Source organism: Rhipicephalus microplus, chromosome X, assembly GCF_043290135.1.
Source record: "Rhipicephalus microplus isolate Deutch F79 chromosome X, USDA_Rmic, whole genome shotgun sequence".
Classification (NCBI taxonomy): Eukaryota; Metazoa; Arthropoda; class Arachnida; order Ixodida; family Ixodidae; genus Rhipicephalus; species Rhipicephalus microplus.
In genome coordinates this window covers 11275999-11293690 of record NC_134710.1, presented here as the reverse complement: position 1 = coordinate 11293690, position 17692 = coordinate 11275999, and the positions used below count along the sequence as shown (strand labels likewise).

General features: G+C 40.4%; 1 pseudogene; it reads right to left on the bottom strand.

Annotated features, from left to right (window-relative positions):
• Positions 1–1251: 1251 nt before the first annotated feature.
• Positions 1252–17682, bottom strand: LOC119182980 (uncharacterized protein F13E9.13, mitochondrial-like; annotated as a pseudogene).
• Positions 17683–17692: the final 10 nt, after the last annotated feature.

The following is a 17692-nucleotide window of genomic DNA, read 5'->3' as shown; positions in this document are numbered from 1 at the left end:
GCTGGTTCGACGTCCTGCTGCGGAACTTTTCCTTCCTGTTTCTTTCTTTGCAATATGTTAGCATATATTTTACGTCATATCTGTGACGGAAATTCGTCAGCAGAGCCACGGCGAACCCCTGCATAAAGCACTTTTGTGTTAAAAATGCAAAAAAAAGCCAGGAGGCTGGAGAAGATGGAATCTTATGATTAAAAATTCGTGACAGGGTTCGTACTGGAGCCAACAGGCAAGTCTGCCTGTTGGCTCCAGCGCACAACCCCGTTAATGAATATTACATAATGTGCATGTGGCATTATGTGCTGTGCCTACTGTGCTTATTATTGCTATCACATGAACAAATTAAAAGTAATTTAGTCTGGGGATATTTAATCTGAAGATTATATATGCCACAAAAATATGAAGCAAGACCTAGTCTGCACTTGGTAATGACGAATTTGCCTAAGAATACTCCACTGCAACATGGGCATGTATTACAGTGAAGCCAAGTAGTACTTGTGCCAAACATTTTTTTTATACTGAATTACCATCATAATGAACTTCCAAGTGTATCCTTTCCAGATGCTATATATCCAGAGTTGTATTATGCACCATATCCAAATTTGAGATTTCACCAGTTCCATGTTGATCTGCCCTAGAAAGTATAGGTCAGGTAATTTTTAAAACCTCTTTTTTTCGTTACTCGAATTACACGCTACTTATGAAAGTCAAAAGTTTTCAAGAAAAAGTCATTCAGGTGGTTTCCAGTGCCTAGACAACATACTCAACTTCAAGGGTTCCAGGGCTTTCAAGGGTTCTAGGGTTCTACAGACACCCCGAATCGTGGTACCTTTTACAGAGTCCATGGGTGGCAATTGCTGATTTTCCCAGAGTTAAAGAAGAAGACATACACATTGAAAAAAACTGATGGCTGACCAACAGCTGTCGAAGCAGTTCTAAAGGGAAAGGACTACATGAAGATGAAGGTTTAGATCCTGCCTGTAGAAAGACGTTTCATTCACATTTTAATGAAAACATTAATTTGCCCATGCTAATTCCCCCTTCATTGTACATGTTCGCTTTTCATATAAAAAAAAATCCAACCCCTCTGCTGCATTAGTTGCTCTTGCTCAGTATGGGTACCCGCACGCTGTGCTTATTTGGTCAGTTTGCCCAAACTTTTTAAAGGCCCTTATTGAAAGAACACTAAGTGTGAATTTATGTACAATGCTTGTGATTAAATACAGAACAGAAATCAGATGCAGAATGCAGCAATGGGTTACCACAGGAAGTTTTTAATTGAATATGCAACTGTCACGAGCGACTACAATGATATTTACAACATGCTATGCTCGTTTATCTGGTACACATTCCTGGCACAGTCTTAAGAAAATGCACATTCTTGCTACCTACTTTAGAAACAGCTCACTACATAAGGCGGGGAGGGCAAAAATTAAAAGTGATAAAAAGCATGTTTTTGCTGTTAACACGATATATGAAAATGCCTGCACAGTGGCTGCATCATGTCATACTGTACATTAATTGTGATGCCTCGCGCAAATGAATCTAGAAGCTGCTCATGTGTTGTACAAAAAGGCTTTCAAAAATATATAAAACATCTAGCACCAAAGTGCAGCGTGGCAAAAATAGCTTACAAACACTTGAATGAAAAAAGTTGCTGGTGGCATAATAAACATCACGTCTACTGAGGTCCGCTCATTTCTTGTGTCGCCTGACTGAGTGATTCAATGGCTATCCTGGGAATTTTGCTTGGCCTGGTGCTAACTTCAGGAGCATGACTTGTTGTGTCCTTGCTTTCTTGGTCCGAAAAAGTCCCATCACTTCTTTCCTGCAAAAGGCAACACACCGTAAGTCCGGCATCAAGCAAAAAGCAAATATGGCACGATCTTCTTGGAGAGTCAGTAATTATTGATTCAGCTTTACTCTAAGTTTCTTGGCTAAAAAAACACTACAATGCATTACAAGAGCGATAATGTGCAATTTCGTGACCAGTAAACAGCTAGATTGGTCGTATGTCATTAAATATAATCATATGTAATTAATTATATGCGTGTAATTAATTAATCATATGTAAATACTTAATTATAGAATGCCAGCGGTAATTTCTTTCTGAGCTGAACTTCACCTATGCAGATCTAAAGAAAAATATATATACAAACTGCTGCAATGGTCGGCTCAACTGTTAATATGTCGGTTTTGCAGCACCTCAGATTTGTGCTTTGTGAATGACAGTATGTAGTACGTGCGAGTGTCTTACAAAAGCATAAAGCTTACAAACGGCACTAACTTCGATTTGTGCATTTCGTGGTTACTTCTATGGCATTTTTGTACCCGTGCAGTTTACGGTCTTTGACAAGTTACTTGGCTAAGCCTTTCTGTCGAGTTTTCAATGGATGCATATTATTGAAAGCTCTTTTATGAATTCATGTATCGTGCTATCCACTATTTGTTGTGCACATAGGTGCAGCAGATGTACAACAAGAAAACATACTTGTACAGATTGATCATGCTTCACTACTGATGCACTTGGAAAGTGTACTCACTATGCATACGTTGTGTGGTACTGTGTCACCGGAATATATCCAACGAAAAATGTTTTATAGTTTCTGCACTTCATATTGAAAATACCAGAGATAAAAATATTGTATGATGAAACAAATGTTAACCATGAAAACTGTATAACTGTTATTTATAAAATGATGACCAATATTCCAATAGGCTATTACTATGTTTAGATGCATCCTGAGAAAGATGGGAAGAAAAAAAAAATTAAAAAATTTATTTAGGCCACATTCCAGTTCAAAGCTGTCATTATTTCTTTTGTATTACAGAGTTAAGATGAATATGATAATGTTTGACGTATGTGTGCACCTTTTCCATGAATGCCTCCACCTGTAGAGCATTCAGTGCACCGCTCCAGATATTTCCATGTTTAAATGATGATCCCACAATCACTGCATCTGCTGCAAAAAAAATCTTGAACGTTGTTCTCTCTGATTCCTGATCCAAGTAGCATGGGCACTGTTGCTTCTGCTTTCACCTCTGAAAAGCAGCAATACACTCGGTCACATGTAATGCTTGCAATTATGAAAGGCTGTAATGCAAGAATGCAACATTACAGTGGCTTCTGTTTGTAAATGATTACTGGCAGCCATGTGTGGTTGCACTGAATCAAAAAACAAAACTATGCTGGCTCATGACATTTTTAACAGAAGCAACATTTCACAAGCGCACACCTTGCAGTTCAGTTGTACTGGGTAGAAGGCCTGTTGCACCTCCAGTTAGGATGATGCCATCACACGGAAAGAATTCGGCTGCTTTCATTGTTTCCAGGATTCTGACGTCACTTTTGATTGCATGTGAACTGGCCAGGGTGAAATTACATGTAGACATTAATGAAACACAATTGGCATGACTGGAACAACAATATAATGTTGAAAGAACTCCCTGATGCTGACCAGTGTTTTTTCTTTATGTCTGCAAACACAAGAATGTCCTCAGCATCAATAATGCGTCTGTAGCGCAATAGCTCGCTGGCACAGGATTCCATAATACCTCCATCTGCCACGTGCCCAAACACGAAGCCTTCAGCACGCACGAACTGGAAACCTGCACAAAGTTTGGTTTATGAACTCTTGAAACACATATGGCTACACAACCTTCATGTATAAAGCTGCTTCATTCAATACATTCATTTTTTTAAACGTAGAAGCACTCGTCTTGCTGGGAGCTTTGATTGCCAATCCATGCCACCCATAAACTGATTAGCCAATAATAACAAATCTTTTCAGATAATAGTTTAGAGATTTACTGATATAAAGCTCCATAATTAAATTTTGTACTGTGCATCACAGTGCAAAAAGAAATTGAGATTTGATTAAATATGAGCAAATAAAATGTGAACGACTCCAGTGAATTAGCTTGGTTGCTGCTATCTCTAAAGAATCACAGTGCAAGTGTTCAGTGGACCATAAGAAATAATTTCAATGTGTTTCGCACTAACAGAATTGCCACTGAAAAGACTTTCACTCAAATAAAGTTAAAAAAAAGGGAAGATAACTTTTGTAGGGATGGCCACTGCTTGCTGATGAAGCTAGTAAGCAGGAGAAGGAGCTGTTCTTTAACCATCGACTTCTATGCACAAGATATTATCAAACAGATGAAAAAAAGTGGAAAGCCCAGTGTTTGTGCTAGAAATCATCTTTGCTCTCCACAGAGCCCTTGAGCATAAAAGCCTTTTTGTAGTCATTGCAGTAGTAGACTAACAGTCAACGTGCATGCTTTCTAGACTATTGACAGGGCCTCTCAACTCTGTAGTCAGGAAGTATCGCAAAACTATGGTGCCCACAAAAATAATAATTTGAGTTATTCATACAAACAATGTTTTAATTAAACAGTGGGGCATTACTGCGCATAGGGGTTGGCAGGGGGTGCAAAAGGGGCACAAGCCCCCTTCAAGCCTCGCCAGCACTTGCCCTAACCCAAGCTACAGCGGTGCCCCTCTAGCAGTCGCAAGGCAACACTGGTTTGCACGCCCCTCCCCCCTAGAGAAAAATCCTGCCGATGACCAAGTTACTGTGTACTCCTTGTTTTACCTCATGTGCCAAGCCATTTTGCAAGTTACACATTATCAGGATTCGCGAACACCAGAAACTGTGATTATCAATCAGCACAAACTAAAGCTGGAAAATTTCTTGTGTAGTTTAGGAGTTATGTTGCAGAATTGGAACTGGCCAATGCTCAAGCAATCTTAGCAAGGGCCTCAAGGCTAGTACCATTTCTGAGATATCTGCAGTTTCCTGTTTGAACTCCACATCTCCAGACATTCATCTGCATCATGGGACAAAGAGGAGAACAACACCAGTCTATGTAGATCATGTGCTGTGGATGAACATCTCAAGACTGATATTAACCTTTTAAGATATAATCGCCTCCTTTTCTGGTAATGGAAAGCATTTGAAACCTAAGTAAACAACACCGCACCATGAGTATTATGGCGACATGATGTTGCCTTGTTTTATTACAGTCACTGTCATGATCTACGATACTATAACAAATCGGATGTTTTTTATTTACTAGCTCATAGGTTTACTGGGAATTCACTGGCATTTCGCATTACATGCTTATGTATATCATATAATAAAAACATTTTTCTTTTAGCAAACAGATTTTGAATGATCCTCTTTGCTTCGTTTAGAGAAAAAGGAAATCTTTAGTATTTAATTTTTTATCCAAATATCATCTTATTTAAATTCTTACACCTCCAGGGACCAGTAAAGTCAAATAACAATTTACGTCAGAGTGAAAGCTCAATGTATGACAACATCTAAAACGACAATATTATAAACAACAATGCCCTAGTTACCAAAAAATTAAGGTAAATGCACAAGAACACATGCACCACAGTAGAATACTCTCAAAATGATCACGATGACATAAGACAGACCGCCTACAATTAATCACTAGTAATGAATCTAGCTGCACTAAATAAAGAATCTTCTGTGCATCAAGAGACTCAATAAAATGCTGCCTGTTCATTTCTGTTTAATTCATGGAAAAAAGAATCACCAGACGTTACTATGGGAGGACTCTGCTATGGGGAATGGCACGAGTGATTCAAAAAATCACCTTTCGCGTAGTTACACTGGACAGGTAGTGCCATCTAGAGGGGCGCAGTTGAATAAAAAACGTCTGCAATTTCGAAGCCAATGGTGACAAATTGATCAATGGCCGTCATTGCCATTGTGGTTCTCGCTTCTTTCGGTGTGCTGCTACTAGCGCAGTAAAGCCGGGCCTCCCAGGACTCGCGTAGCATTCGCAATAGTGTTCTCAAACTCCTGCCATACACAGGCTCTGCAGGGCTAAAGCCAGTGCTCTCAGGAGGAGCTGATCTCAAAGCGAACATATAGCGGGAGAAATACACGCTTCCCAGTCGCATTTGTGGACGTAGCAAAGAGCTCTCAGTATCCGTTTCAGAACGGAATGCATACGCTCTACCGCATGAGATTGCGGGTGATGGATCAAGCTGTGCACCACTTTTATTCCACATTTATCCATAAAGGTAGAGGTAAGCCAGATGGTGAAGACACTATTGTCGCATTAGATTTCAGAAGGAAATCCGATGCGTGCAAATATAGATAGCAGTGTGTCGGTCCGGTCGGTCTGCTTCTTGAGGCGGGTAATTTGAAGTGTGCTAACCCAATGCTGACCACTAAAACGTGATTTTATTTCAAAATAGACCTTTTCTCAGCACAAAAGTAACACTACGAGGTTTCTAGGCCGCTATTTCAATAATCAATGTCGACTTAATAGTTGCCTTTAGTGTCCTTTTAAAATTGCTTTTAGAATAATGCATATTGTTTGAATACGCCACGGATAAATAAAAAATGCACAGCATCCACGGGAAGGTCCTGAGAAGCACGTGAAATCAGAAACCTTTGCTCACTGATATTTTTTCAAGGGTCAGCTGTGGTGACCACCCTTGCTTGTGTCCCACATTGTTCAGATTGCAAGTGATTACTTGACTTATCATTTGCATAATGGTGACTTAAAGATGTCTTTTGCACAAGTAATTACTATCCTTTATATATTCACCTTTCTATGACACTCAAACGTCCCACCCATTCCAGAGACTTGCTCAAATACAATATTGTTGGTATTAGCTCAAGACCAATTTCAAACTGTCTATGACTGCATTTCACTGAGATCCTAATACTGATCAATCGGTCCACTCTTGGAGTTGGTACGGTACTGTCAAAAACAGATAAGCCTAGCTACACCAAGCTAAGCCCAGCTGCACCTCTCCCCGACTGTGGCCTTAAACAATACGAGGAAAACATTACGTCTACACGATCCCATCCATTCGATCTAAAGTCCACCTTTAACCGCTTACTGTGGAAGCTGCTTGTACTATAAACAAACTAATGTCCATTACTGGGACAGTTTCCATGAGTAACACCAGCTGGTTGCACTTCAGTACACAAACCATAGCTGCTGATTACATGATGCAATGGCAGGCATTCATCTTGCTTACTTCCACAAAACTCATTTGCCGGAGGTGTGGGTATCATTCATAGATTTCTTGCTATTCTGCACATTTGGCAGCCATGTGTTTGACACGGAAATGAGCTACTTATTCAGTCAGTGACTTAAACACAGCTTTTTCCTTTCTCACATGAAGGGTAGTCAACGTGGTAGAACCTTGAATAACCTCCCAGCTTTTCCCCTTATCTCTTTCTTTCTCACGGAACCCTCGTAATGGCTCTGTTGTTGTTTAACATTCCAATGCTTGCCATTCCTTGGCACCTATGATAGGTTTATAATAATTATATGTGACCTACACCTCCGTGTACAAGGCCTGTTTACCCATCGGCAGAAACAAAGTAACATGCTTTGCCAAATGTTTTAGATGAAAGAGGGTCTTGGTATGAATGCTCGAGTTCTTACAGGAAAAGACACATCCTATCGCAATAAGCGATTGTCAAGGTTGTCGAGGTCAGTTCAATAAGGTCTGCATGCATTTTACACCTTAACATTGTATATAGTGTCCTGGTTTGCTGTTCCCTAGGACAGGGCTAGCTAACCGAGGAAGGCATATTTAAAAACCGAGATACTTTATTGCAAACGAGTTTTGTGGAAACCGAAGAGGTGGTAGTAGGTTTTAGAAAGGGAAAGAAGACAACCACCCATTTGTAGCACAAAGCCTCAAGGCTTTTCTTGTGGCTTCGTGTTACAAACAGTGATTGTATTCTTTCCCTTTCTTGAAATACATTATCTTACTGATGGAACTAGAACCAAGAGAATTAGACTTCTTGTACGTGGTGTGCTGTTGTGTTTATTATGCTTCTTATTCTGACAACATGATGGTGAAATACTGAATCGCCTATGCTTAAATGTGGAAAGAAGATGCCATGTGCATCATTACCATACCACCATGCTTCACTCCTTTTCGTACTCTAAGAAAAGGTTCTAGGGCCATCCTATTCGAATAAAAATGTTCATATTTCATCTGGAAGATTATGTCTTTTCAGCAACGCATCTATCTTCAGAAGTGAAGCTAACTTAAAAGAATCGGCGTTGGCGTGATTTATGAGAAAGCTGGCTTGCACACATTGTGTGTTTTATCAAAGCCTACTCATAAAGAAAAAAAAAATTGGCACACATCGTGAAGCAAAGATTGTGGTCTTATAGGTGGGCATGGTAAACAAACATCGCTTAATGTGCATTTCTTACAGCGTGGTCATCAGCATGCAGTGGCAGACTCTGCACAGTGGGTTGAACACTATGGAGTCCACTCACAACCTGGCCTTTGATATCAAACTGGCGTCTGCCATGTTACCATCAACGTTAACAGAGTGGAATAGTTCACAGTTTTTCTTTTGCAGTAAGTAATTTATGACCCACTTATGATGGCTGCTTGCATTTCTTCAGTGCTTGATGGTTATTTCCAGTCATTTTCATAGTGCCCAGCCTCACTTTCAGTTTCAGGGAGCACCAAGAAAAGTGGGTCCAGAGCTGCTGGAATGTAAACACAACTGGCCACATGAGTGTAGATTAAGATTGATGCTCTTCGTTGAAGACATGCGACCACCTACGCTGCGAATCTCCGGACTTTTGATCTCTTTGCCATCCAGAGATGACAAAGACTACGTATCTTACAAGTTGAGGCTCCCGATGCAAATTATTTTTGTTTACATTCCAGCTAAGTTCTGCTTTGTGCACTCAGTTGCATGACACACACTTTAAGAATGATTTTATGTTCTAAGCTACGTTTGCCAATAATAATGAGATTATGTCTGTTCACACAAATCAACCTGAAAAGCTCTCTCAGCAACAAAATTTTGTCTGCACAGCTTTAATGACAGCTTCACATCTGCATAGCTAACTTTATAAAGAGATTTTTTTTTCATGGTGTATGGTCTATTGGGTCAATATGTCGTAAAGTAATGGTAGCCAAAACGAAACGTACGGGAAAACAAGGCTGCTTGTTTATGGGATGGTTAGATGGTATTTTTCAAGCCGCGAAGAAATCGTTTGGACAGATTAAAAGAAATTTTATTAAATAGATATACTAGTATCACTAAATAAGTATGCAATAACAGTGGAAACAATTCAGGCAGAACACAATCACTGAATATATTATGAAGTCACAATATTGGTTCCGGCAAGTATGTAAAGAATAGGAATTACCTGTGGCTGCTGCAACAGCTAATGCACTTTTATTATTTCCAGCAAGTATTTGTACACCACAGGGCAAAGAAGGAAGTATCTTTTTTTACTTCTGTGCAGACAAGTGCCATGAAGGCATTCAATTCTGGGCCAGCCTGATTCGGTGTCACATAAGGAAGGTCGAACATGTTTTCAACGAGGACACCATCCTGAGGAAGGAACGTACAATAACATCTTGAACATCACTGCTGGTTTTTGGCATAAAATTTGGGTTTTATATAATAACGAGTTTCAATTAAGTTAAAGTGGCCATAGGTTTGAGAAATTTTTTTTTTCAAAAAATGGCAGCAAGGTAAGATACTGTTTGCACAATCATTTATGCACAAATGTCATCATGTACAATATGGATTTCATTATCCTTGTTCCTATATATTTAAAAAACCTATGTGAATGCATTGTGTTCAAGCAGACATGTACAGCACATTAAAGGGTACCTGAATAGCTTTGTGCTTTGCAAGCTTTGGAACTTTGTAAAGTAGCGACACACTGTTCCTCGTTTCTTGTCCCTTTCGTGCCTCCTCTTTGACCGTAGCGCAACCTGCACCACTGCTCCAGCATAAAGCACAGGACATTTAGTAGAGTTAATGCGCGCTGGGTCAGGCAGTGCACTACAATCATTCATGCTTGCAGTCTGGCTAGAAGTGTGTTTATTTACAGCACAATGATTCTCTTTGATGGGTTACACGAACATATTAACTGCACTGTTATACTGTGGTGATAACTATTCCACAGTGAAAGTGTCTGAACTAGTGTAATGGCAGCCCACATATCGGAGGCGACAGTATGAACGCTACAGTTCAGTACGGAACTTCTGTAATGAGCCCATATCACCTGGTCCTGTAGCGAATCATTGTAAGTAACGTGTTTGAAACTAAGTGCAAACGTCATGGTTTGCAGCCAATTCTCAGAAACCTAGTTAATACTTGTTGATCTTCCTCGGTAAATTTGCAGGGTGTATCATTATGACACACGAAGTATAAGCGACAGCCACTCCGAAGATTCAGTAAGGCGTTGGAGCTTCAGTACCACTCACTTGCCAATGTTTGTACTAAGCACACACAGACACACAGATGATGGGCAGCGGTGCAATTATGAGTTTAATGCATCAACATCAACAGCAGTACATGCTGTGAAATGGCACGTGCGTTCTCGAAAGCTTGTAGTGCTGCTGTCTACCAATGACTAAGCCACTAATCTTCGTCGGACGTAATACACTTTTTTACTGTCACCTAGGAAGAGGAAAAAAGCCCCATTACCTGTAAAAAGTGACTGCTCATTAAAAAAGGCACAAGACCGAGCTAAATGTTTTATCAAAAGAACTGTTTCGAATTTATAAAGTATCGAAATCAAATTCTTGCGTGTGGCCCTTCATTCCTGCAAATAAGTCAGTTCATTCATTACAGCAGACCTGTTAAGCTGTGCAGAGTGAATAAAAACTATCATTATCATGATTGACCTATACCTATATGGCATCAAACATTGCCTAGTGCTTGCACTGCAATAAGTCAAGCATGATGTTACGAGGCAGGATTAGGGAGAAGGCTTATAGAAAGGTGTCATAAACATTTTCTAGGGCAGCAAGGAAGAGGAGACAACTGGCACAGCACAAAAACCTGTTTCTGACATAAAAATACACAAACGACACAAATAAAAAGCACAGCAAGCACTATGATGAGGAAAAGTCTTTTTAAAAGTCGGTCCAAAAAAAATTACATTCTCACATGTTGGGACTTAAAGCAATGGTCGTGGCTGTGTTGCAGGTCTTATTGGGCAAGAAGGGCCAGGTGTGTTCTCGCATATTAATCTACATCTGCAGTGCACCGGGGTAGAAGACATGTCATTGCAATGCATAGGTTGGCAAAACATGTGGAGCTTGCTCAGACTCACTCATAAAATATATTTTGAGCTTTGGACTCACTTGGACTCAAACTCTTGAAAAGTTTCCTGAGCCAGAGTCACTGGTACTCAAACTCACAAAAATTTTGTTCAGCCAGGTCACTAAGACATTACTTACGAGCAATCACTCAGACTCAGACTCATGGATCGATCTCGGTCTGAGTGAGTCCGAGTGAGTCAACTCCGTCAGCCTAGAATTAGCTTCTCCGACTATGGTGTCAGTACTCTTGAACACCAATATCTCACGTAGTCACTATTCTTCGTGGTGCCGTTTGACATAGTATCTTCAAAAACGAGTTCTGAGTGCTTACAAACCCATAAGGTCATTTTTCTTCGAAAGGTGACAGCATAAAATATAATAATCAAGACATCTTCTACAAGAATTGGTGGGGAACAAGGCTCCTTTCAACCTAATTCACGCCTATAATTAATCAATATTGAAATGGTGTATGAATAACAATGCTTTAGAATACATGTGAATAGATGGGATTATTAACGTGAATTCAGGTAAGATTGATAGTAATGCTGACCATGACTAGATAAAACCTTAGGTCGGCACGAGAAAGTGGAACTCACTCAAACTCACCCAAGAAATATAATTTGCGCTTTGGATTCCCTCTGTCTCAGACTCGCCAAAATTTTTCTGAGCCAAGCTCACTTGCACTCGCACTCACCGAAATTTCCTTCAACCGGACTCACACAGACTCAAGGCTTGATCTGAGTCTGAGTGAGTTGACTCGTGAGTGAGTTCGCTGACCTATATTACAAAGTCACTCAGGCGTCGATGCTTGACCGGGTGCCTTCAACAATGTTGGCTTCCCGAACGTTTTCATCCGACCAGACCAACACGTCTTCATTGTTCCAACTTCTAGCTCCATCTTCCTGGCAAACAAAGAAACCTGTTCTTTTTTTTTACTATTTTTTTGCATGCGATGCCAGCATGTGCAGTAAGGCGTCTTCATTTAGTGGTCAAATTTTCTCACTGTTGTACACGTGCTGGTGCGCTCCTGCTGCCACTTTGTCATAGTTGTTCTGGAGTCATTTTGAAACAGCACAAAAGATGAAAGACACAGGAGAAGAAAGCATGAGAGCTGGTGTCGGGGAACTTTATGACCCATGACCAAGTCTAATTAAGCTAAGACTAAATCAAGTCTAATTAGGTCATCTATTTAAGCTGTTGAGCATAGCCAAGTTGAGCTCAGTTCAACCAAGTAAAGCATAACCAAGCCTAATGAAACAAACCCTGGTTATTTCTACTAATTATTGGTTAATTCAGAATAATTACTAAAGAAATCCAGATTAAGTTAAGTTCACCAAGGCAGATTGAGGGTGAAGCCAGACTGGATTAAGATATTTTGATTTAATCCGAAAATTGAAACTAAATTTTGGTTCTCCGTGATCAAGCACGTTAGATGTGTGTCGATATACTAACACAGATTAGTTTAATCTAAATTAAGACAAACACAGATTGCGTCACGGTTGATTAATCTGTGCTCAATGTGTTTGTGCCAGTTAAGTCATGTTTGGTGAAGTCATAGTGGCTTAATAAGCTAATTCTGTCTGTGTTCCACCTGAATTGGTAATAGGGTGGCCATCAGCTGCGTTGTTAGTCCAGCCTTGCACCACCATTGCAAGCAGCCTAATTTTTTTTATTGTTAGGCCCCACGAAATAAGATCACAGCTATGAATCATTTGGTGTGTGTAATGTTAAGTGCACAAAAGCAGACGGTGGGTTGATACAAGGAGAAGATCCTGCAGATGCTGTGTTAGAGCATCCAAGAGACACGACATGCTTATTGAAATTGAACCTTTAATATGTAATAACATGCAGCCAATTGTCCAAACCACAAAACGAATTACATTGAGATACTTGTAGATCGAAGATTTTGCTCTAGAATTTCTACATTCCAATTTGGTGGAGCCACATGTGTTTCTTCATGACTCGTCGCACCTACAGGACGGTGTCGTGAGAATATTTTTGCCATCACTAAATCTGTGTGGGCCTCCGCAAGCACAGCACCTACCCATGACGAAAAGTGCCGTCGCATTTGTAACCCAACTTATGTTGCAACAAAATGCTCATCAAGCAGGAACTGCATACGCACTTGATACATGCACTCTTCGACAGTATGCAGAGATACAGATTAAAGATGGTGATCGAGAGCAACTGTAAAAGAATGAACTCTCTGCGCACTCTTACATGATGCCAGTTGGCTAATTGCAAAGCGGCATCAGTGTGAGAGAAGGCAGAGGAGAAAGAAAAGGGAGGAGCACTTTCTTCAAAGTATGTCGCTACTTCATAAAGTTTCAGGGGCTTTAAATTAAATAAGTGTGGCTCATTATCATGAACGTGAGAACCAGGTGATGACAATTGGTTTTGCAACATATCAAAGGGCTCCATAGTGTGAAAACAGTAGAAATTTATTAGAGGAAAGTGTGTGCTATTGTTAAGACAGTTGTGCTTCGAGTGAGAGTCAAAAGCATGCACACATGCACTGCTTTGGATGCCACTAATTATGTCATGCAACTTCAGTTTGGTAATCAATGCAAAATGTACAGCTAAATGCACCATGAAGAGAATAAAAAAGAAAACTGCTCGTCACAAAAGTTCACTGCACTGGGACCCAAGACACAAACATGACATGTTGGTTTGGCTTCGGCACATGGAAGACCATAAGGAAAGTATGCTACTAGTGGAGTACACCCAAGGCAATGTGGTTCTCATCTCCATGCAGCTTGGCAACATTACTCTAGTAGTTAACTGATTTGAAAAAGTATTTCAGTAGGAGGGCTCTTCGAAAGTGCCTTACAACTTTCAGCGAGTAACAAAAATTTTCAGTTGAGCCTGGTGAGGGGCACCAATCATTGAATTAATTAACTGCGTATAAATCCACTCACCAACATTATGTTTATTTGTTCAATCTTGAAATCATAGCTGAGTGGATTCAAAAAGGGAGAGAAGAAAAAAAAAAGCAGAGAAGTTATATCAACACAAACTGAAATCAAGTGACCTAGGTGGTTTTAAATTGGAAAGTACACGGCAATGAAATATTATAGCATTGCCTTACTGACTAATTCAATAAGATGTAGTGTAGTAAAACTCGCACAACACACTGAATAGTACATAGTACAGCATCTTCAGGGAATGAAACAATTATTGCACATATAATCTTTCCTTTAATATATTGCAACTTGTCTCGAGGCAAATAAAAGTGGCAAATAACTTGACATTTAAACTTTTTCAACAATTTTATGTAAAGGTATGCACTCTAAAACTCATTCATGCTATTTAAATTAGATAGGGTGACACAATACTTTGTTTTCACAAGAGTTAGCAAAAAATAATAAAAAATTAAGGGGCCAAAAAAGAATTGTGGAGTTTTGCCACCTGGGGTTGTTTAACTTGTATCTAAACTTAAGAACATGCATGTTCTTGTATTTCGCCCCCATTAAATGCAGCTGCCATGACCAGGAATTGAACCTACATCCTTGAGCTTTGCAGTGCAACGCTTTAGATCAGGGGTCTCAAACTCTCGGTTGCGGCCGACAGCCCACACAATACTGTCTTAAACCTCACATTTTTAAACATTTCTTATTAAGTACATTTGTAGGCTACACAGGCATAACTGGTTTAAGGTATTGTTTCCATGGGTCATCCCATGAGCTTACCATGTTGTGACGCATAACCATGGAACAAAAGTTATATTTCACAATCAGCGTCCAGATTTGAGTAATTTTGGAGATCGGCATCGACAAGTTTTTAAATCTGACACCAAATATTCTTGAGAAATGACCTGCACACACAGGAAAGTTTTCTTTCAAATGACAGCATTTCCTCTCAAATTGTTTTTTAAGGCAATTAACTGCATTTGTTGGTAATGACTGAATGCTCCCATATTACTCGCAAACACACAAAAGAACACAAGAGAAAGAGAGAATTGAGAGGACCCAAAAGACAGAGCGATTGTGCTGGCTTTTTTTTTTCCTTTCATCCCCCCCCCCCCCCCCCCCAGCTCCTACCTTCTTCACTGCACCCGCTTTGTGGGAGTTAATTGCTGGACTTCGACCCGCTCTGTGAGGCGAGATTGAGGCCCCTAATTTAGATACTATGCTACCATGGTGTGTAAGAGGCTGCGAGCCACTTTATGCTAGCAACTCACGGGCTGAAGTCCAAGCCTAAAAGTTAGATGAATTTTCCGATGAAGGCGGAAATGTTGTAGGCCCGTGTACTCAGATTCGGGTGCATGTTAAAGAACCCCAGGTGGTCGAAATTTCCGGAGCCCTCCACTACGGCGTCTCTCATAATCATATATGGTGGTTTTGGGACGTTAAACCCCACAAATCAATCAATCAAAAGTTAGATGAATTATGGAGCCTTGCCTTTTTTGTAGTGTATTAATGATTGATTGATTTGTAGGGTTTAATGTCCCAAATTCACCATATGATTATGAGACACCGTAGCGGAGGGCTGCGGAAATTGACCACCTGGCGTTCTTTAACGTGCACCCAAATCTGAGCACACGGGCCTACGACATTTCCGCCTCCATCGGAAATGCAGCCGGGATTTGAACCCGCGACTTGCGGGTCAGCAGCCGAGTACCTTAGCCACTATACCACCGCGGCGGGGCGTAGTGTATTAATGAAAGTTAGTAAAATGGTTTCATATTTAACCAATGGGTGAATGACCATTTTATATGCTGAAAAGGGAACCGCTGTAACAGCATGTTTTAATGAGCACTGGAGGGATAAAATAGCTGGGTTTTATTTGGTATTACTCTCACAATTGCCTCACTACCATTTCTCCCCGATTCTGAGACTATAGTTGCCATTTAATCCAGAGCTCAAGATATTTTCAAGTACGTTAGACAATTGGCAACAGATCACTTATACAGATATAAATATTTGGTCACAGAACCATATAAAAAGATTTGATACATGAGTGGCCTGAACCTTGGATCGTGCTGAAATATAAATAGTGACTTTACCAAGCAGGATTCATATGAGAAAACAACTTGTTACAGATGAGAAAGATGCACTTATATCGATGATAATTCTTCATTTCAAAGTACACAAGCATAGTTCCTCACAAGAAACATTTATGATGCATTTCAAAAGTGCACAAAAATTTAATGCAACCGTTTCCATTTCGTCAACATGGCAACGATATCGTGCCCCGCCACGGTGGTCTGGTGGCTAAGGTACTCGGCTGCTGACCCGCAGGTTGCGGGATCGAATCCCGGCTTCGGCGACTGCATTTTCGATGGAGGCAAAAATGCTGTAGACTCGTGGGCTCAGATTTGGCTGCATGTTAAAAGAACCCCAGGTGATCGAAATTTCCAGAGGCCTCCACTACGGCGTCTCTCATAATCATATGGTGCTTTTGGGATGTTAAACCCCACCTATCAAATCATCAACCATATCATGGGAATTATGATGGTTATGCAGAGTTAAATGCAACTAAAGTAAAACTTGTGCTACACACGTATTGTATAGTAGTGTGCAGCTTCTTCAAGGAATGGAACAATTACTGTGCTCACAATTTATCCTTTATTATTTTGCAGGTTGTTCAGAAAAAAAAAGTGGCAAGTACTTTAACGTTTAGACTTTGTCAAGAATTTAGGTAAAGGAATGTGGTCTGATACAGAGTATACCCAGAACGGTTCCCAAAGCTAGGACATCCCATTGTGGTGGCACTAGTGATGGTTATGCGGGCTTTGAGCATGTCCTGCACCTCATTCTCCTTTCCACTAAGAGGAAATGACGATATGGCTTAGTAAGGCCCAGGACCCCAGCTCTAAAATCCTGGTCATATCCAGAGCACCCGCGCGAGCCTGACCGATCCCCGAGTGGGCCTAGCTAGGTGACGTTGAGTTTACTCGTGTGTAATTGTGGACCCAAAAAGCTGTTTCACATCGCTCACTTTGACAGCCCTGGATCACTGTACCCCTGAATAAGACCTTGAGACAAGGACGTAAGTTATATAGAAAAGCTTTTGAACTTGACTAGTTTATGAAATTAAGTGCAACTTGGAGAGAAAAGAAAATTCGGCGCAGTGGTTCGTGCGTTGCTGCAGCAATACAATGGGGAGCTAGGAAATGCCAACTTGCCCAGTCGAGCACCGTCCAACAGCGTATATTAGCATATATTGATAACTGTAAGATAACTAAGCATACGGATACATACAACACCGCATTTCTTGTACATTTCTGCTTCTTCACAAGCTGCGTCCACTATCTCCTTGCATTTCATTTTGTTGAAAGGTGCACCTGAAAAGAAATTTTCATTACGAACACAAAACCATAGTACCGAGTTACCTCAAAGCACATTTACCGCCGAACCTGGCAATGCTTGCACATGTATCATGCCAATCACAGCACAATGCGTATGTTTGAAAATTTCGCGGAACTTGAACAACGAAGTCATCTGGCCGTGCTAAGATGGACGACATAAACGAAACCTAAATGTTCTCTGACCTCAGTTGATATCACCGTGGTCGCGATATGTTTGCTGATAAGGGTAAACTTGAAACGTGTTTTGTTAAGCTTATTCGCTATATCATATATTATGTGTA